Below are 21964 nucleotides of genomic sequence, written 5' to 3' on the forward strand. Positions count from 1 at the left end.
TAGCAACCTTTACTACTCATTTCACCTAACTCAGATATAACCACTATTCACTCATTGGTGGGGCCCATTGCACCGTGAGTCACTCACATACATCCACATTACATCTGAATCAGTGATAAAGAAGTGGAGCTGCTGGTTAGCGGGGTACCTAGGTCTATGCTTTATGCATTATATACATTTATAGAATCTTTTATACATGTGCTAACCTATTACCTGGAGAACTCTACACCAAGGCACTCCACTATCTGGTCAATAGATCATCTTGTAGAAGTTAGTTGAAGGAGACTAAGACCAGCTTAATCATAGTAATCCACATAAAACATTAACTTTATTCTGTCATGACATTTAATTTAAATAAAATAACTCTAGTTAATTTTAAAATAAGCTTTATCTATTCATTTAGGAAAAGGGAATTAGTTTATTCAGACAAGAAATAATTTAGCCATTTATTTAGTACATGTTAAAAAGAAATGGAATGGAAATAATATGACCTAACTCTGCCATAAAACAGATGCACAAGTCTCAAACTGCCTCTATCCTCCTTCAAGCTTCAAAATAAAATCTGCGTTCAGTCATCTCCATTGCTCCAAAGTTAAAGTCCAACAATATTTCAAAGTCTCGAGCACCATAAAATAGTTCAGACCGACAGCATGTCGTGGTGCAAAGTAAAATTCAGGAGCAAGCTTTTATACCCTTTTCGAACAAGCTCTTTTATACTCTTTTTCTCTAGCTATCTAACTAAATGTGAAACTTTTAGGGTCCACAACTTATTCTGATTGGTCCATCAATGGGATGACAACGATCCCCACATCCATCCTTGGTAGAACCAGTTTTTCAAAATATGCGCAGTCATTTCGTCCGTTCCCATGTATGTCATCTCAGTTTCTTTTTTACACTTTGTCCTTCAGTTCATTCCTTACATCGCTTTTCCGTTCCCAACTGCAAAACAACTCTTGGCATCCTCTTGCACTCCTGGGTCAAGCTGACCGTGACATCACCCGCTGGACGTACCAGGCTCTCCGCTGACTTGGATATTCACTATTGCGCAGGCGGAAAGACTCTCAGTCAGCAGCCATTTATTACCGCTAGGCCACACAATCCTCAATGAGAACTAGTGCGAAAACAAACAACAGAGTGTTAAAATATAGAAATACAGTTTTTTCTGTTCACCACCCACCATTCTAAATTCACCCATTAGTAAGTTACCTAGCAGAAGCAGGCATGTAGCTTTTTATACTTAACTAATGTACTTGTTGGAAATGGGATCCCCGGCTGGCCTGGGCTTTCACCAAAGTCAGTCAGAGACCACCACTCCCAAGTCAGGGCAAGGGAGTTACACGCCAAGATAACCCCTGCTCACCCTCTAGGTAACGTGGCGCGAGCAGCAAGGCTAAACTTGGAGGCGATGTAAGTTAAGTATTTGCGCACGCACCCCAGTAACAACACCCAAAGGCCCACCACAAAGGAAACTCCACACAAGGTTATATGAAAATAGCCTTTGTATTATAATAAATATACATCAGATAAATCACACATATTGTTACACTGTGCCAACAGGCACGGGCGGAATTTACAAGGGATTATGTACAGGACAGGGCTACCTGGACCACTGTCAAGGGTATGCACTTTTAGAAGTAACACTTTCAGAAAAAGCACTTTAGAAAGTAAAATCACTGTAGCACACAATATAAAATTAGAGCACACAACCAGTAATCACTGGTAACAGGACCTCACTAGCACCACCTGCGCTAGGAGGACAACAACCACCTAAGTATCACCATACCTGTACGGGTGTAAGAACATAACATGATCCAATGCATAACATTCATTCAGAGGTATGAGGGAGGAAAACACATGATGCATCAACAATACATTCAGAGGTGCAGAAAATGAACAATTGCGCCAAACTCACATAAGTCACCACCTGTGACTGTCCCTAGGCCAACTGGCCTCTCTAGGGCTAGGACGCCCTGTGTCCCAAAGTCAGGGGGCCTAAACGTGGCAGTTGCCCTCACGGGGGACCCAGGAACAACTGGAGAACCTCTCGGGGCTCAAAGAACAAGAGATGGCGCCTCGAGCCTCGCAGGCTCGTAAATCAAATGGGCCCTCGAGCCTCTCAGGGCTTCTTACAAAGAGGAAAATGCCCCCAGAGCCTCTCTGGGCTCGCCAACACGATTGTGGCACGTTGGGGTCCCTCCTCGGGGGACTCTGCACAAAGGGGGGTTGGGAGCCTCGCAGGCTCACGACCAAAGAACTGGCCTCGGTGGAGTCCCTCACGGGGGACTCGGGACAAAGGTGAATGCCCCCGGAGCCTCTCGGCTCCCACAAAGTAATGCTGCGCCCGTTGGAGCGGCCCCCTCCCAACGGGGCCGCTTGTAGAACAACAAAGAACCCGCCCCGCACTCACCGGGTCCTCGCTGGTGCTGCGGGGGCAGGAACACTGCTGGCTCACCTCTCCGGGCGGCGCGGGGCTCCTCGTCCCTCGTGGCGCCTCGAACACGGCCGGCAGCGTCTCTGCTCTGCTGCTCGGCTGCGGGGGCGGGACTTCCGGTTCGCCTCTCCCGGGCCGCGCAGCGATTGGCCAGCCGACCCAGCACTTCCGGGTCACGGTATGCAGCGCGGCGGCCCGGCGGGGGCTACACACACTCCTGGGCTGCGGCGGTGAACACAAGGCAACGCCGGGTGGGCGGCGGCTCTTGATTCTCAAAGGAAACGGGCAAAATAAAGTGGCAATGAGCGGGGTGGCACCCGCGCCGCTAGATCACCACACGGGGCGACCAGATGCCGGGTGGGCACCGGCGAAGGGCACCCAAAGCGCTAGCAGCGCTATCACAGGAAAGGCGCTCCCCAACGCCACAGGACCAAATAAAGCGCTCACAGCGCTAGGAGCAAATAAAGCGCTCTCAAGCGCTAGGCAATGAATCTCAGCGCTCCCCAGCGCTGAAGGGCAGAGAGCAGCGCTCTCAGTGCTGTAGGCACAGCACAAGCTCCAGCAGGGGCTGGAGGCAGGCAGGGGGGGGCAAGGCTGGGCCAGAGCCAGCACGCTGGGTCTCCAGGCAGGGAGACAGTCCAAGTGGCGGTCCTCCTGGCCCCAGCAGCAGCAACAGCCCCCTCTGGCAGGATCCAAAAGCAGAACAACTTCTGTGGGGACACAGCCCCATTTTTATACAGTACATTCCTTTGTCTAAGGGTGCAGGGTGGGGGAAAACCAGTTGCAGCTGGCTTGGGAGCCCCCTTGATGGCCCAACCACCCCTTTCTTTCACTGGGGAGGCTAGGGTCGTTAGACACACCACAGGGGGGCGGAGCCAGCATTGTGTGGGGAAAACCCAGCCCATCCAGGACACAGGTGCACTCCTCCCACACATCACTCATGCTGATCTCACACTCACCACCGGGCAGACCCATCCAGACTTCCTGGAGCCTGGCATGCCAGCCAGCTCCAGCCAATCACGCTCCAGCACCCTTACTGCACACATATCTCAATGTCCAGTGGTAGCACTTCTCTTCTAGACACATACAAGCCACACATACCATCGTGCAGCATTCACTCTCACGAGTTCACACATAGCAAACTCGAGCCTGCACTCCCCACGCATAAGGAACTACCAGGGACACACACATTCCCCATGCATTCCTATGGGAGGGCAGGCCAGCCATACTACACGCACGCACTTTACTCTGGGACCCAGGGTAAAAGTGCGCAGAGACCCAAAAATCACTAACCCAGGGTCACAAATAAAAGCAAAAAGTCTAGGGGTGAACCTGCCCTACGGGCCAAGTCCAACACTACTTATTTTCTTTTTGCCACGATAAGACATACATGTTTATAAAGCAAAAAAACATGCTGTTTTCATACTTTAGCACTATATTAATATGACTATGTTCACAATTATTAACTAATTAATTTTCACAAATAGCAGTTCATACCCACATGTAATTTTATGTCTAAGTGTAATTTTGGTGGTTAGTTATTCAAGCTTCACACGATTAATTTGGTTATGGTTATAAGAGTATGACTTCACAAGGGGTACACAACATTTTTTATCTCACCCCTGCTCCATCAAGATCACATGACACCAGAGTTGAATGACATCATCCCCCATACAATACTGCCGCCCAGCCATTGGCTACCTCAAGCCTCCTGAGAAAGGCCTCCCCTGTGGGTCCAGATTAACCCTTGCTCTTCCAGTGCAGGCGGGAACAGTCACTCCTGCACTTCACAGACTGATGATAGTTCCACAAAACGCTTTGGTTTCTAGGGTGCCGTTCCATGTCGCCTGGCTGCGAGCAGAGGACAGGATGTACTCTGGCTGTGCAAGGCCCATTGCTTAATTTGTAAACCAGTAAGTGCCAGGGCCCTCGTCAGGAGGACACTGCAGCTTGCACCACACATTGCCCATTGCCTGCACCGCCAATGACTGCACCAACACAACTACTGGCATGAGCACTTCTACTAGTGTAACAATTCAGACTGTTGCAGACCCACAAAGGTATAATAAGGGCGTGTGCGACAGCTATTAGTCGTTTTTAATCTATATTGAATTAACAAACAAATGCTGGTATGCTCATCTCTGAATTAGGCAAACAGCGCCACCCAGTGGCAGTCTGACATAAGTGCTGGTGTTGACAATTAAGTGCCGGTGCAGAGCACCGGAAACCACTGCCTCAAATTAAGCACTGGCCGACCACTTCACTTCTTTTTTTGCATTTTGGGGGTGTAGCGTCTTCGGGACTAAGATCTCCAGTCCCTGAGCAGAGCCCACCAACCTACCCTGATTAGCTTCCGTTTGCGGTCAGAGGGCTGCATACAAACTCCAGTCGCTGTGCACTGCCCTCTTCGTTGCTGGGAGCTCCGGTCACCTCCATGCACTGCAGTCTCACAAGGAGCAGTGGAAAGGTCTCCTGTTACCATCAAACCTTCTGAACATCCTTACTATAGGTAAATCTCTGCACATACCACATGGGGTACAGAAGCAGGATATAGCCAGGGCCACTGGGATTATGCAGCAGGGGAGGGCCAAAGTATGCAGTAGCATAGTGTAAATTAGGCGGCAACAAATGGCAAATTATGCAGCACTTTAAGACCATATTACTTCATTATTTTGTAATTTTTACACTGTTTGGGTGTTGGTTGCACCTCATTAGTACCAGTGTAACCCTAAATATAACAGTAAGCATCTAGAAAGGTGACCAGTCAACCTATGCAAATGGCCTTCCACGGCGCAGGAACAAGTGTTGCTGTGTTTTAGTAACATTTGAACTATTTGAGTTAGAAACTTTGTTAAATCTGCAGATTATGCAGCAAATGATAGATTATGTGGCAAATGAGGCAAATCTATAAGGATGCGCAAAAAGGCAGCGACCACACAATCGAATAATGCCAGTGACCCTGGGTATAGCACTGGGGCAGGATATTGATTCAGAGTATGTGCCCATTCATAGGCCCCGCCCACTGCTTGCTGGCACTGAGGCCACACCCCTCTGAGGCCTAGACTGCACCCCTCCCCCCTCTTCTCAGAGTCTGGCCCGGGTCAGGGAAGCCTGTGGCACAGCCCTGCAGACGGCTGTTTACTGAGGCTCTTCTTTCCCAGCTGAACCCAGCACAATGGGGCCGCTTCCGGCCTCATCCCCAGGCGGGCCGGCTAACAATGCGGGGCCCCGAGGAAGGAGGTAAAAACCTGAAGGAGGCGCCAGAAAAGGCTCCGAGTGCGAAGAGAACAAAGGGATGAACACAAGAAAGTCCGCATGAACAACAATTAAAACCAAGCTAAACAACCACCCAAAGGAACAGCTCTCCCGTCAGCGTTGAAGGGCCCAACCTCAATTTACCATAATTTTAAAGGAAAGACTGTTTCTTGGCGCGCACGCTTCGCCAGTCCCACATTTCGAGCTGGCTCCTTGGTGAGTGCTTTGGATCGACGCCCCTGTGGCAGGGCTGGCTCCTTGGTGAGCGCTTTGGGCCGATGCCCCTGTGGCAGGGCTGGCTCCTTGGTGAGCGCTTTGGGCCGACGCCCCTGTGGCAGGGCTGGCTCCTTGGTGAGCGCTTTGGGCCGACACCCCTATGGCAGGGCTGGCTCCTTGGTGAGCACTTTGGATCGACGCCCCTGTGGCAGGACTAGCTCCTTGGTGAGCGCTTTGGGCCGACGCCCCTGTGGCAGGGCTGGCTCCTTGTTGAGCGCTTTGGGCTGACACCCCTGTGGCAGGCAGGGCTGGCTCCTTGGTGAGCGCTTTGGGCCGATGCCCCTGTGGCAGGGCTGGCTCCTTGGTGAGCGCTTTGGGCCGACGCCCCTGTGGCAGGGCTGGCTCCTTGGTGAGCGCTTTGGGCCGACGCCCCTGTGGCAGCGCTCGCTCCTTGGTGAGCGCTTTGGGCTGACGCCCCTGTGGCAGGGCTGGCTCCTTGGTGAGCGCTTTGGGCCGACGCCCGTGTGGCAGCGCTGGCTCCTTGCTGAGCGCTTTGGGCTGACGCCCCTGTGGAAGGGCTGGCTCCTTGGTGAGCGCTTTGGGCCGACGCCCCTGTGGCAGCGCTGGCTCCTTGGTGAGCGCTTTGGGCTGACGCCCCTGTGGCAGCGCTGGCTCCTTGGTGAGCGCTTTGGGCCGACGCCCCTGTGGCAGGGCTGGCTCCATGGTGAGCGCTTTGGGCTGACACCCCTGTGGCAGGCAGGGCTGGCTCCTTGGTGAGCGCTTTGGGCTGACACCCCTGTGGCAGGGCTGGCTCCTTCGTGAGCACTTTGGGCCGACGCCCCTGTGGCAGGGCTGCCTCATTGGTGAGCGCTTTGGGCCGACGCCCCTGTGGCAGGGCTGGCTCCTTGGTGAGCGCTTTGGGCCGATGCCCCTGTGGCAGGACTGGCTCCTTGGTGAGCGCTTTGGATCGACGCCCCTGTGGCAGGACTGGCTCCTTGGTGAGCGCTTTGGATCGACGCCCCTGTGGCAGGACTGGCTCCTTGGTGAGCGCTTTGGGCCGACGCCCCTATGGCAGGGCTGGCTCCTTGGTGAGCGCTGTGGATCGACGCCCCTGTGGCAGGGCTGGCTCCTTGGTGAGCGCTTTGGGCCGACGCCCCTATGGCAGGGCTGGCTCCTTGGTGAGCGCTGTGGATCGACGCCCCTGTGGCAGGGCTGGCTCCTTGGTGAGCGCTTTGGGCCGACGCCCCTGTGGCAGGGCTGGCTCCTTGTTGAGCGCTTTGGGCTGACACCCCTGTGGCAGGCAGGGTTGGCTCCTTGGTGAGCGCTTTGGGCCGATGCCCCTGTGGCAGGGCTGGCTCCTTGGTGAGCACTTTGGGCCGACGCCCCTGTGGCAGGCAGGGCTGGCTCCTTGGTGAGCGCTTTGGGCCGACGCCCCTGTGGCAGCGCTCGCGCCTTGGTGAGCGCTTTGGGCTGATGCCCCTGTGGCAGCGCTGGCTCCTTGGTGAGCGCTTTGGGCCGACGCCCCTGTGGCAGCGCTGGCTCCTTGGTGAGCGCTTTGGGCCGACGCCCCTGTGGCAGCGCTGGCTCCTTGGTGAGCACTTTGGGCTGATGCCCCTGTGGCAGCGCTGGCTCCTTGGTGAGCGCTTTGGGCCAACGCCCCTGTGGCAGGGCTGGCTCCTTGTTGAGCGCTTTGGGCTGACACCCCTGTGGCAGGCAGGGCTGGCTCCTTGGTGAGCGCTTTGGGCCGACGCCTCTGTGGCAGGGCTGGCTCCTTGGTGAGCGCTTTGGGCCGACGCCCCTGTGGCAGGGCTGGCTCCTTGGTGAGCGCTTTGGATCGACGCCCCTGTGGCAGGGCTGGCTCCTTGGTGAGTGCTTTGGATCGACGCCCCTGTGGCAGGGCTGGCTCCTTGGTGAGCGCTTTGGGCCTACGCCCCTGTGGCAGGGCTGGCTCCTTGGTGAGCGCTTTGGGCCGACACCACTATGGCAGGGCTGGCTCCTTGGTGAGCGCTTTGGATCGACGCCCCTGTGGCAGGGCTGGCTCCTTGGTGAGCGCTTTGGGCCGACGCCCCTGTGGCAGGACTGGCTCCTTGGTGAGCGCTTTGGGCCGACGCCCCTGTGGCAGGGCTGGCTCCTTGTTGAGCGCTTTGGGCTGACACCCCTGTGGCAGGCAGGGCTGGCTCCTTGGTGAGCGCTTTGGGCCGATGCCCCTGTGGCAGGGCTGGCTCCTTGGTGAGCACTTTGGGCCGACGCCCCTGTGGCAGGCAGGGCTGGCTCCTTGGTGAGCGCTTTGGGCCGACGCCCCTGTGGCAGCGCTGGATCCTTGGTGAGCGCTTTGGGCTGACGCCCCTGTGGCAGGGCTGGCTCCTTGTTGAGTGCTTTGGGCTGACACCCCTGTGGCAGGGCTGGCTCCTTGGTGAGCGCTTTGGGCCGACGCCCGTGTGGCAGCGCTGGCTCCTTGGTGAGCGCTTTGGGCTGACACCCCTGTGGCAGGGCTGGCTCCTTCATGAGCGCTTTGGGCCGACGCCCCTGTGGCAGGGCTGCCTCATTGGTGAGCGCTTTGGGCCGACGCCCCTGTGGCAGGCAGGGCTGGCTCCTTGGTGAGCGCTTTGGATCGACGCCCCTGTGGCAGGGCTGGCTCCTTGGTGAGTGCTTTGGATCGACGCCCCTGTGGCAGGGCTGGCTCCTTGGTGAGCGCTTTGGGCCTACGCCCCTGTGGCAGGGCTGGCTCCTTGGTGAGCGCTTTGGGCCGACACCACTATGGCAGGGCTGGCTCCTTGGTGAGCGCTTTGGATCGACGCCCCTGTGGCAGGGCTGGCTCCTTGGTGAGCGCTTTGGGCCGACGCCCCTGTGGCAGGACTGGCTCCTTGGTGAGCGCTTTGGGCCGACGCCCCTGTGGCAGGGCTGGCTCCTTGTTGAGCGCTTTGGGCTGACACCCCTGTGGCAGGCAGGGCTGGCTCCTTGGTGAGCGCTTTGGGCCGATGCCCCTGTGGCAGGGCTGGCTCCTTGGTGAGCACTTTGGGCCGACGCCCCTGTGGCAGGCAGGGCTGGCTCCTTGGTGAGCGCTTTGGGCCGACGCCCCTGTGGCAGCGCTGGATCCTTGGTGAGCGCTTTGGGCTGACGCCCCTGTGGCAGGGCTGGCTCCTTGGTGAGCGATTTGGGCCGACGCCCCTGTGGCAGCGCTGGCTCCTTGGTGAGCGCTTTGGGCCGACGCCCCTGTGGCAGGGCTGGCTCCTTAGTGAGCGCTTTGGGCTGACGCCCCTGTGGCAGCGCTGGCTCCTTGGTGAGCGCATTGGGCTGACGCCCCTGTGGCAGCGCTGGCTCCTTGGTGAGCGCTTTGGGCCGACGCCCCTGTGGCAGGGCTGGCTCCTTGTTGAGCGCTTTGGGCTGACACCCCTGTGGCAGGCAGGGCTGGCTCCTTGGTGAGCGCTTTGGGCTGACACCCCTGTGGCAGGGCTGGCTCCTTCGTGAGCGCTTTGGGCCGACGCCCCTGTGGCAGGGCTGCCTCATTGGTGAGCGCTTTGGGCCGACGCCCCTGTGGCAGGCAGGGCTGGCTCCTTGGTGAGCGCTTTGGGCCGACGCCCCTGTGGCAGGGCTGGCTGCTTGGTGAGCGCTTTGGGCCGATGCCCCTGTGGCAAGGCTGGCTCCTTGGTGAGCGCTTTGGGCCGACGCCCCTGTGGCAGGGTGCAGACAGGCTCATGGGCAGGCAGTGAGCGAGGCTGCCCACACCGTGCACAACTCTAAAACCTGCCCCTCCAGGAGCGCATGCAGCCTGCTCAGACAAAAACAACACTTAAACATTGGCAAAGCCAATAGCGCCACCTTTTAAAAGTGGTAGCTGACTTTCTGGCTTTGCCAGTGTATGCTGTAGATGCTGACAAGTTATTAAACAAGCATTTGCAATGCAAAAGGTTTCGCATTTGCGAGAGTTTGATCTATTGGCATTGTAATGACACTGCCTTTTATTTATGTGTTTTGAAAACCTGCATGTGGTGCGTAAACACGCACTCTGTACTTATAGCTGTTGCTTACGAGAAGCAAGGCTGGCAGTAACTGCACCTCTTGCTGCCAGCCTTGCTTCTCGTAAGCAAGGACTAGAAGTACAAAGTGTGTGCTTATGCACCGCATGCAGGTTTTCAAAACACATAAATAAAAGGTGTTATTAGTTACAATGTAAATAGCTCAAACTCTTGCAATTGTATGATCTATTGCATTGCAAATTCTTGTTTTGCTTTGATGTGACTTTGACCTATTTTTGGGTACGCTGTTTGATGTGTAATATGCAGGCCCATCTTCTCGATTAATGTTCTTGCGTTTTCTGCCTTTTGCTGCTCAAACTCTTTCTAAGTGAAAATGGTGGGTTTCTCGGTTGAAGAAATCAAACTGCTCCCTGACTTCAGAACAAAACGCTCATCAGTACAAGCCAACTGTGTTATTGCTGTGATCAGATTTGAGTATTTCTCAATATGCAAACATTAAACCCCTGATAAGAGTACATTTTGATTTTTTTACAGACCGCATGTGTAACAGGCAGACCTGCTTTCTTGAAATATAGCTTTGTATGTACCCAAGGCCTTTTACTAAAGAATGTTCTGTAAACAAAGTACTAAATGTAAAAAAACTATCTGGCTGGTGTACTTGCATGACATTGGTGCGAGCTCTTGGACTTGACTTGTTGTCTTTGTAATACTGGAAAATGGAGCTGTGCACAGAAGATTAGAAATGATGGGTTAAGGGAGAGTGTCAATTCAAGGTCAGTGGTGAGGGGGACATGGTATTTCTTGTAATTCCCAATCTAAGATTTGTGGTTGATCTAGGGGTAGTCAGGGAGAGACCAGCCTGGTCTGAATGAATGCACTGAGCAGATTTAAAGCGTGGGGTGGAAGGGGAGCTTTCGAGGAACAAGCCTGCAAGCAGGTTTTATTAAAATGTGTGATCGGTTTCAAGATGTGCTGGGTGGGGCCAAGATTTGGTGCAGTGTTATAATAACTGGTTTCAACAAAGGGGGACTGGATTAGGACAATATTTTACGGGGTCCATTGTACTGGTCCAGAAACTAGTAGCACAAGAAGGGTACATGGTTCCCCGGGAAGAGTGGTAGAAAGAAGGAGTGTGTGTGCGAGTAAGAGGGGGGAATCCCCCAGTTGGAACTAAAACCCTCACACACCCAGCAAGCTAGGTGTCATGCTTCATCATATGGGTTCTGCTCCTCGTCAGACTGGCGCTGCAATGTCTGACGGGCTCCCGAAACCGGGGCTCTTTATCAGAGATCTTTTGTTCCGGCCATATGGTGCATGCGTGTGAGAGGGCAAGGGGAGTGTGGTCGTGGCGTGAAAGTGAAGTTTAAAAAGGTGAGTCAATCCACAGTCTAGTTTATTCTCGTGGTAGACTCCCTTGTTTAAAAGGGGTGAGAGGGGAGCTAAAATGCCCCGGAACTATCCGAGCAATGTTAACTGCTACCCTCAAGTATGGTCAACATGTTTCATGCCTGATGGCAATTCTTCAGGACCTCAACAGATAGTACCACACAGTGACAATTTATAATGGTGAAGGAACAAAACTTGCAATTGGGGTATACAACCTTCTATTGGTCAGTTATACCGGGGTGCAGGCCAATAGGTCCTGCTGCAGTATTGTAACACCAGATGATTCCCTGAGGTACCTCGCAGTCTGCTCCCGTGGGACCGGCTAGGAAGGTATGCTACCTTATCGGCATCCGGTCCTGACCGATGCACCTACCCCACGGTCGGCGTCCGAGGCTGGACGCAAAGCAGCTCCCCTCTCACCCCTTTTAAACAAGGGAGTCTACCACGAGAATAAACTAGACTGTGGATTGACTCACCTTTTTTTAACTTCACTTTCACGCCACAACCACACTCCCCTTGCCCTCTCACACGCATGCACCATATGGCCGGTACAAAAGATCTCCGATAAAGAGCCCCGGTTTCGGGAGCCCGTCAGACATTGCAGCGCCAGTCTGACGAGGAGCAGAACCCATATGATGAAGCATGACACCTAGCTTGCTGGGTGTGTGAGGGTTTTAGTTCCAACTGGGGGATTCCCCCCTCTTACTCGCACACACACTCCTTCTTTCTACCACTCTTCCCGGGGAACCTTGTACCCTTCTTGTGCTACTAATTATAATAAATGGCCCAAGTTGAAAGATAAGACGACATAATTGTGCCCACATGTGAGTCTCGCACAGAGGTTTACCTTTTTGGGGATCTTTATTGAAATGAATGAACAGTTTGTTTATCGGATGTGGTTGTAGTTCCCACCTACATTGCATTAGCTGTTAACAGTGACTGGTTAGCTGTAAACAGTGGCGACCAGCCAGCCATCTAGGAGTGCGTAAATGTATTGGATACCATCAGTTACCAGAGATTAAATGACAGGACATTCACAGGCCGCGCTGTGGGCTGAATGACAGCGGAGTGGAAACAGGCGTCTTCATTAGGCATGAGTCCAGAGGCAGATGGGGAGGCGCGGCGGCTGCGGTCACTCTCTGGTGTCTTCATTAGGCATGAGTCCAGAGAGATGGGGAGGCGCGGCGGCTGCGGTCACTCTCTGGCGTCTTCATTAGGCATGAGTCCAGAGAGATGGGGAGGCACGGCTGCTGCGGTCACTCTCTGGCGTCTTCATTAGGCATGAGTCCAGAGAGAGATGGGAAGACGCGGCTGCTGCGGTCACTCTCTGGCGTCTTCATTAGGCATGAGTCCAGAGAGATGGGGAGGCGCGGCGGCTGCTGCGGTCCCTCTCTGGCGTCTTCATTAGGCATGAGTCCAAAGACAGATGGGGAGGCGCGGCGGCTGCGGTCCCTCTCTGGCGTCTTCATTAGGCATGAGTCCAGAGACAGATGGGGAGGCGCGGCTGCTGCGGTCACTCTCTGGCGTCTTCATTAGGCATGAGTCCAGAGAGATGGGGAGGCGCGGCGGCTGCTGCGGTCCCTCTCTGGCGTCTTCATTAGGCATGAGTCCAAAGACAGATGGGGAGGCGCGGCGGCTGCGGTCCCTCTCTGGCGTCTTCATTAGGCATGAGTCCAAAGACAGATGGGGAGGCGCGGCGGCTGCTGCGGTCCCTCTCTGGCGTCTTCATTAGGCATGAGTCCAAAGAGATGGGGAGGCGCGGCTGCTGCGGTCACTCTCTGGCGTCTTCATTAGGCATGCGTCCAAAGAGATGGGGAGGCGCGCCTGATGCCGTCACTCTCTCGCGGTTTATTAAAGTGCAACACGTGACGACCCAGCAGCGGGCCCTTCTCAAGCTCAGCGACAGAGTTTGAAGGCAGCAGCTGCAAATTAGAAACTTCTATTTTTTTTATTCTTGTGTCTGGGGATGCATGTAATTTATTTTCCTGCGCGTTGAGCAGAGCTGGGGCTCACGGACAGCTGAGTGAAAACTATCACCATGATTAGGCATGAGTCCGAAGACCGACGGAGGCACGGTTGCTGGGTAGCTCTATCTCGTGGTTTATTAAAGACAGCCACACCCGACGAATCGACTGCGGCCTTGTAACCCACAGACCACTAAGTGCACCAGAGCCCGGCAGGAGGAGGTGTTGGAGTGCGACCAAGCAACTTCCTGAGCAGCAGAGTGAAACCATGACAGAGAAAAACTAGCATTTGGGAGACAAGACATCAACAAGCCCAATCCCCTTTAGAAGAAATCCAAAAACAAAACGAATACCCTACCAAGAAGAAGCCCAACTGACGGTGGACATGAAAAGTGCAAAAAGGCTAAACAAATACAATCTACGGAGTGGGAGGTACGGAGGGATGCAGCACTAACAACTGCGGCATTAAGAGAAGGTGGGAGGATTGCTATATTTACATGTAAGCAGCTATGCCTCTGAAGCTGAAAACAGGCTAACAGAGCAGGAAACCAAGACAAAAATAGACAAAGAACCATAGCGGAATGAGACAGTACTTAGTTCCTGCTGCGTGGGAGGAACAAAGGAAAAAAGAGGGACAAAGAGGCAAAGGGTGATCACTAGGAAGCAAAGATTTTTAATGGACACTGAAACAAATCAAAAGAAGGGGAATGGCTTTAGGCCCACAAGAGAAATTACAACAGGTCCCGAAATGGGTCAAAGCCTCTTCCACCCTCCGGACAGAAGCAGCATCTACAAATCCCTTCCGTGTACCTTGTAGTGTACAAGGTTGAATGCTGTGTTGTGTGGGTGCAGAGCTGGCAGTGCACGAGGTTGAATGCTGTGCTGTGTGGGTGCAGAGCTGGCAGTGCACAAGGATGAATTTTGTGCTGTTCGTGCAGAGCTGGCAGTGTACAAGGTTGAATGATGTGCTGTGTGGGTGCAGAGTTGGCAGTGTACAAGGTTGAATGCTGTGCTGTGTGGGTGCAGAGCTGGCAGTGCACACGGATGAATGCTGTGCTGTGTGGGTGCAGAGCTGGCAGTGCACACAGATGAATGCTGTGCTGTGTGGCTGCAGAGCTGGCAGTGCACAAGGTTGAATGCTGTGCTGTGTGGGTGCAGAGTTGGCAGTGTACAAGGTTGAATGCTGTGCTGTGTGGGTGCAGAACTGGCAGTGTACAAGGTTGAATGCTGTGCTGTGTGGGTGCAGAGCTGGCAGTGTACACGGATGAATGCTGTGCTGTGTGGGTGCAGAGCTGGCAGTGCACACGAATGAATGCTGTGCTGTGTGCAGAACTGGCAGTGTACAAGGTTGAATGCTGTGCTGTGTGGGTGCAGAGCTTGCAGTGTACAAGGATGAATGCTGTGCTGTGTGGGTGCAGAACTAGCAGTGTACAAGGTTGAATGCTGTGCTGTGTGGGTGCAGAGCTGGCAGTGCACACGGATGAATGCTGTGCTGTGTGGGTGCAGAACTGGCAGTGTACAAGGTTGAATGCTGTGCTGTGTGGGTGCAGAGCTGACAGTGCACGGGTCTCAGCTTTGCGGTGGTCGTGGGTCGTGGTCAGAGATGTCTGGAAGTCCATGTTCTGTGTCACAGCCTCTTTGGGATCCGGCGGGAGCCTCGACATTGCAGACCGGCAAGTTGCTTGGTGTGCCTGTTTGAACAGGGTGGTCAGTCCTTGACCACAAGGGAGATGTCCTTAGTCTTCGAGTCAAAATGGAATGTCGAAGTTCCAGGATTTCAGCTTCAAGATGTCATCCAGGTGAATCTAAAGTCCTAGGGGCACAGCTCCTATACTTATACTAAGTTTGGGTGCTGGAGGGGGCGGAGCTTGCCACAGCCGATGGCGGACGCGTGATCTAGACGCTCCGCGCCATCGCCACAATAACTCACCAATTATCCTGCCGGCACGGGACCTGAAGGGGCACAGAGGTGGGCAAACACGCCCGGAGATCTCCGCTGCCGGGTACGAGAGAAATGGGGGCACTCCGAGCCACAGCGACTCGGGCGGCGGATGATTGAGTGCCGGAGATCTAGGCCGCTCATCCCCAACATTGATTATCCACGCTGGCCGCAGTACGCGCGGCAGACCAGAGCGACGCCAGCCCGGTGGGGAGGGGGGGGGGGGGGGGGGGGGCGGTGAGCTGCAAAAGACCGGAGGAAGACGCGACTCTCCTGAGGAGTGGCGGACTGCACCACCACGACCTACGCAGCCCCACAACTTGCAGAGGGAGCGCCCGGCGGACAGATCGAGGGCCCATACTTAGCGCTGCGCTTCAGAGCCCGGAGAGCCCGGTTCTTGGAGCCCCTGCGCCCACCCCCTGCACAACGAGAACACATGGTGCCCCAACTGCGCCACTGGCACTGGCCGCATACATTTTTTGATACCCTCCGAGCCCGGCAGACTGCGACGCAAGGCCCATAGAGCCGGTATTTGGGACCCTCGGGAGCATATGTGTCGGCGGTGACTTGGGGAGCTCTCAGTTAGGATGCTGCGGCAGCACGGAGAAGTGGACGAACAGCGGCGCTTGATAACAGGCGGTGAGTGTGGCCTGCCTCGGTGGGTTCTCTGTGGCGGGCTCTGGTGCCGGCCTTGTGGCGCAGCGGTAAGGGAGACCCACAGCACTGCATCGGCAGCGTGAACAGCCCTAGAAAGATTGCTGGACTGAGTCCATTGGGCCTGAGCCGACCCTGGTAACCTGGTCTAGATAACGACGGCCAAGTGATTGGAGGGCGGACGTACTGAACTCTCGGTGATATATCGCCGAGACACAGCAGGAGTACACGACAGCAGTTGCCCGGAGACCTGGGTGCAGAATAGGCACGGGTGACAAAACCCAAACCAAGTTACCCTTCGAGCAGCGCCGCACTAGAGCCCCGGAGGCACAGGTAATTGAGTCTATCCCGTAGGCGAGAGGGGCCGAGGGCATGTTTTACGCAGACATTAAAACACTGCCGGTAACAATGGAAAAGGGCCTCCAAGACAGCATAGCATCGCTGGGCTCCAAAATAGATGCCCTCTCCTATCGAATGGAGCGTATGTCGGAAAGAGTTGACAAACATGCTGAGCGACTAGACATGGCGGAGAGGCGCATAACGGAAGTGGAAGAGGCGCAAACGGAACAAGACAAAGTCCAAAAGCAGCAAGACAGGATACCACAGGTCATACAAGACAAATCGGAGGACTTGGAGGCCCGCTCTCGCAGATCGAACATACAATCACAGGAGTGTCGGAGACCACACAAACGGGTAAAGTGGAGCTAGTCGTTGAGAAACTGCTGCTAACGCTGCTGGGAGCGGAAGCGTTCTTGCCGATGTTTATAGTCGAGAGGGCACATCGCACGCTGGGCCCGCGCCCGAAGCCGGGAGCACCCCGAGGCCAATCATCGCCAAGCTCCTAAATTACAGGGACAGAGACACAGCCTTGCAGATAGCCCGAGAGAAAAAGACACTGCAATTCGAGGGATCTGACATCTCACTGTATCCGGACTTCACTGCAAAGGTACAAGAAGAACACAAACACTTTGCTCTGTACAAGAGACAACTCCGTGACCTCGGGCTGGACTACGCCATGCTATACCCAGCAAAATTAAGAATCAAACGGCAAGGTCACTCACATCTTCACGGATCCTAAAGACCTACACAAGGCGTATAAAGTTTGGACAAAGGAAAGCAGGTGTAGCCCTAGGAGTCAGAATGGCGAGGAGGACTCCGGCAGCCAACTGGACAAACAGGACTAGTAAAACTGTATGGACTCGCTGATTTGCTGCATGTGGGTCCCTTGACTGTTCGCAGCGTCCCTTGATGCAGATTTGGGACTTGGCGCTGCTACATGGAGCACTACATCCGAGCGCCCACTGATTATGCCTCTGAGAGAGGGGGCCATGGGAATCCCGAGGACTCAACATATTGGTGAGACTGTTTTGATTTGTCTGTTGTCGCTGCGCTTATAGTACGCACACCGGCTCAGCCGCCATATGAGAGTTGCAGGCTGACGCGGCGCATGTATCAGCAACAGCTTGGGACGCTTTGGTCGTGGGGTGTGCCGGTTTGTAAATATGTTATAGTAGCCTATCTGTGCCCTGACGGCACACGCCGGCATAACCTCCTCTAGCGTTGGTGGGTGGGGCGGGGCCAACGCAGGTACCGCCTGAAGTTACGGCTGTTCCACCTGGCAACCTCGGCCCTCGCGCTGTGTGCACTGTTGGTCCCCCTTTGGGGATTTTTTGAGCATTTTTGGGGAGAATTGGGAGGGGGACGTTACCATGCCGGGCAGAGTTGGGGTTGGTCTGCTGTGGGAGGGGGATGGAGGAGTTCTGAGGAGTTCACAAACAGTAATATCATGTTTGACGGAAGTTTGTTCAGTTACTTTGGGGAAATTGCTTAATCTGACTTTGCACTCTATGACCATTGATTACACAGACAGAAATATGCCTTCTTCCTATCCAATACTAAGACGTAATGGCTGACACCACCACAGACGGGGGAACAACACACACACCTAGACTGACAGCTATAACTTGGAATGTTCGCGGTCTGAACGACCACCGTAAGGTCAGGAAAATCGTCAACTACCTTCAGCGCCAGCACATAAGACATAGCCCTACTTCAGGAGACGCACCTTCCTGCACACAACCACATGCTTCGAAGCAGAGGGTTGGAGGGTAACATCTCTGCTGCGGGGTTCACTACTAGCGCCAGAGGGGTTTTGACATGGGTTAACCCGAAATCCAAACTGCAGATCCAAACGCTGGAAACGGACCCTGATGGGGGATTTGTTATATCTAGATGTTATGGCCCTGCTGCAGACCATACAGTTGTCAACATAAATGGCCCCAATTTTGACTCGCCAGAATTCTACAAGACCCTTGCTGCCAAGATCAAACGACTTAGCCAAAGGAGTTCGCTATTGTGTGTTTGTGTGGGGGGGTGGGGGGGGGGAGACTTCAATCTCACTATGAACCCTACTTTGGACAGATCAACTGGCCCTCCCCGCAGACTTGGAGCTGCAGAGCGCAATCACCTGCCTGGACTTGGGGGATGTATGGCGGTCCAGGAATCTGCGACAAGAGGGGTACACGCACTACTCTGCATATCATAACATCCACACTAGGATAGACTACCTGCTTGCTTCCTCCTCCCTCTTGGACCGGGTGAGAGACTGCAGGGTTTTGCCCAGAACCCTGTCTGATCACTCACCTGTACTTATGGAAATTCACATCCCAGGCAAAATCATACCGCCATTTACATGGAGATTCCCGCCTAACTCTACTGGACCCAGTGTTTAGGGGAGAGCTGGCTGAGGCCATAGACACGTTTTTTTAACAGAATATAGGCTCGGTTGAGAGCTTCCAAGTAGTTTGGGAGGCCTTCAAGGTCTATATTAGAGTCGCCGCGATGTCAAAGCACTCGGGCATACTTAAAGCGATCAGGAAGAGATTGGCGGACCGTGAGAAAAAACGAGGGGAATTGGAGCGCAGACAGAGTTGTTTCGCAGATGACGCTGTGAGCGCAGAAATTAGGACCCTACTGGCGGAGTATCATGAGGAAGCGGACAGGGAGATCAAACACATGAGCAAATACTCCACGGCTCGGGTATATGGAGAGGGAGAGCGGCCGAGCGCAGTGCTGGCCAACCTTATGAAGGGAGCGCGGCGGAGCCATCACATCCCTATGGTGAACACTGCTAAGGGAGTGCCAACCACATATGATAGAGAAATAGCTGAGACTTTTAAAAATGACTACTCTGATCTGTATTCCTATAAGGACGGCGATATGAAAGAGGAATTATTGACTATTTAAGTCATATAGACATCCCCACACTGGCCAACCCCGATAGGGAATTTCTCATGCAACCAATAGAAAGGGACGAGATTCTGGACGCGCTTGCCAGTATGAAATCGGGCAGCGCACCAGGGGCGGACGGCCTAACGGCGGGCTTCTACAAAGCCTTCAAGGACCAACTGCTACCGCATCTGTCGACCCACTTTGACGACATGTGTAGAAGGCAGCATGCCACAATCTATGAGAGAGGCTATCTTGGTTACTTATATTGAAGCCGGGAAAGCCACACGATGAGTGCAGCTCATACAGGCCCCTGTCGTTGCTCAACGTCGATACCAAACTATTTGCCAAGGTCCTGGCCACTCGATTGGCCCTGCTTGTTAACGGACTGGTAGCCCCGGACCAGGCGGGGTTTGTCCCTGGCAGAAACCTAGTTTATAACATACGTACGGTCTTGGGAGTGAGCCAACATGTTTGACCAGATAGAAAGGCACTGGCAGTCTCTCGATATGGAGAAAGCCTTTGATTCTGTAGTGGCCCTTCATGCGTGTAGTGCTGCAGCGTATGGGCCTGGGACAACCATTTCTCCAAATGTTGGGAGCGTTGTACCACGAACCGAGTGCGAGGCTCCGTATGGGAGACCTGGTCACGGACCCCTTCCCTATTAGCAGAGGGACTAGGCAGGGATGCCCCCTCTCTCCCCTCCTATATGCCCTGGTGGCTGAACCGCTAGCTTGCGCTCTGCAGGAATACCACGGGAACGAAGGCATAGGCTTCCCAGGCTACAGGATTATAGTTTCGATGTACGCAGATGACACCCTGCTGTACGTCCGCGACCCGGATAACAACTTATCAGTACTTAGGGAGGTGGTACGCTTTGGGGCACTCTCTGGTCTAAAGGTCAACTGGACCAAATCGCTCGCCTTTCCACTTACACCGCTCACGCAGCAAGCACAAATGGAATACCCTCTCCAGTGGACCACGGATACGGTCTGCTATTTGGGGATACATCTGCACACAGATTAGGAAAACCTCTTTATCACCTTAAGTGCTGCCGTCGGCCAACGGTCGTCACGGGCACTACCTCCCCAGTGCTGCGTGCGACCGCTGGACGTCCAGTTCAGCACTGGATAATGGACAGCGCAGCACTGGGGAGGTCTATTTACGAAGCTCCCAAGGTGTTAAAGCCAACTATGGCACTGCGATTAGTAAGCTAGAAGACGACGTGCTTCATTGGAGCAAGCTTCCCCTGTCCCTAATGGGACGCATATCTATCATGAAAATGGTTGTGCTCCCTAGGTTTTTGTTCTTGTTGCTTACCTTACCAATTGTCCTCCCCAAATCATTTTTTACACGACTGCAACAACTGATGACAAAGCTAGCCTGGGCGGGCGGTCAGCCTCGCCTCCGGTGGATGACACTTACTATGCCTTACACAATGGGCGGGCTTGGAGCCCTGGACTTGGAGGCATACTACAGAGCGGCACAGGCATCACATTTACACACTTGGCTACACGGAGACAGAAACATACCTCATGTTCGCATGGAGACCATCTTTGCACAACCAGACACACTCCAGCACACTATTTTCCAGTCAATGGATCGTACAACGGGCATGCTGGACTCTATAACAGCCACCAATCATGCATGGCACAGCCTCTTGCAGATGCAGGGTAGGCATTGCTGTATTCACCTGTGATGCCAGTTGACTGGGCCATATGGATACCGCCACTCACGGAAAAGGGAGTGATTGAAGCTTTGCATAAACTGAACGTAAACACAGCTGGAGACTTGTTCGCTGACGGAGTGGTTAAGACGTGGGAGCAGGTGCTGGGCACCAGCGAGGAGCCACCGCTACTGACGCAATTTCAGTTCCATAGGGTGCGCAGCGCTTTGGGTGACTTGCTGGGTGGGGACATAACGGAACCCCCTGAGGTCCCTGAGCTTACACATGTAATCAAAACCGCATCACCTAGGGGGCTGCTGTCCAGTCTGTACGAGCTCACACAGACAACTACACGGTACCCATACACTAAGGCACGACTGGCATGGCAGACCGACTTAGGCATGGTATTAGATGATGACACATGGTGCTACTGCTGCACTGTCACTAAGAAGGTTTCACTCAATGGCAGACAGACTAGTCCACTTCAAGTTCTTAAACCGAGTGCCCCAGCCGTTAGGCCAACTCCTCTCCCCTTAAAGATCTTGCCCATTTCTGCCATCAGGTTCATTTTTACTTGGGAAAATAAAGAGTGCTTAGTTTGTAAACGAACAAGTGCTGGCATCAAACGTTTTTCTTTGAAGCTTGTGGCCGGTGATTAATACCAGGGCTGGATAGTCTGGTTTCTACATATGCATCTTTAATCCACCATCAGTCACGCCTTTACTCGTTATCTCAGTCCTGGTACTGTGTGCGGCAGTGGAGGGTCTCTGTGCGCTGCAATCATTGCTATGTGCGCCAGTAACCAAACCGCGTGTGTCTGAGGCGCCAAATGGCACTCAAAACGTTTACTTAAAAAAAGTGAAAAGAAGGTGCATTTTCACACATACAGCGCCACAATAAGGGTCTTAAGGGCAGTTTGCAAATTTATTGTATTGCCTCTATTTTCATTGTTGTGTCTGACTGCTGTTGTCCGTCTTCCCCGCTGCCTGTACGTCATCCATGCCCCTTTTCTTCCCTCTGTTCCCCTCGCTGTACCCTTGCTCTCTGCCCGGTCTTTTCTTCTGTACCCCCCGCTGCCCGTGTCTCTGCCCGTTCTGCCTTCTGTTCTTAGCTGCCCCTATATTTCTGTATTCCGGATTTTGCCTCTGTGCCATTAGTTTTTTGTGCCCGTCTGCCCTCTGTGCTACTCGTTTTTGTGCCCCTTTTGCCTTCTGTTCCACTCGTTTTTCCCTAATTTTTTGTGCCCGT

At 53.9% G+C, this 21964-nt stretch overlaps 1 long non-coding RNA gene across 1 annotated transcript in view; it reads right to left on the reverse strand.

Annotated features, from left to right (window-relative positions):
* Positions 1 to 309: 309 nt before the first annotated feature.
* LOC144780836 (uncharacterized) overlaps positions 310 to 21964 on the reverse strand; it is a 62600-nt gene continuing 40945 nt past the window's right edge. Inside the window, exon 3 of the long non-coding RNA XR_013600784.1 lies at positions 310 to 1111. This is a non-coding gene — a long non-coding RNA (uncharacterized LOC144780836). The remainder of the gene's footprint in view (positions 1112 to 21964) is intronic.

This window comes from Lissotriton helveticus, chromosome 9 (assembly GCF_964261635.1).
Source record: "Lissotriton helveticus chromosome 9, aLisHel1.1, whole genome shotgun sequence".
In the NCBI taxonomy this organism is placed as follows: Eukaryota; Metazoa; Chordata; class Amphibia; order Caudata; family Salamandridae; genus Lissotriton; species Lissotriton helveticus.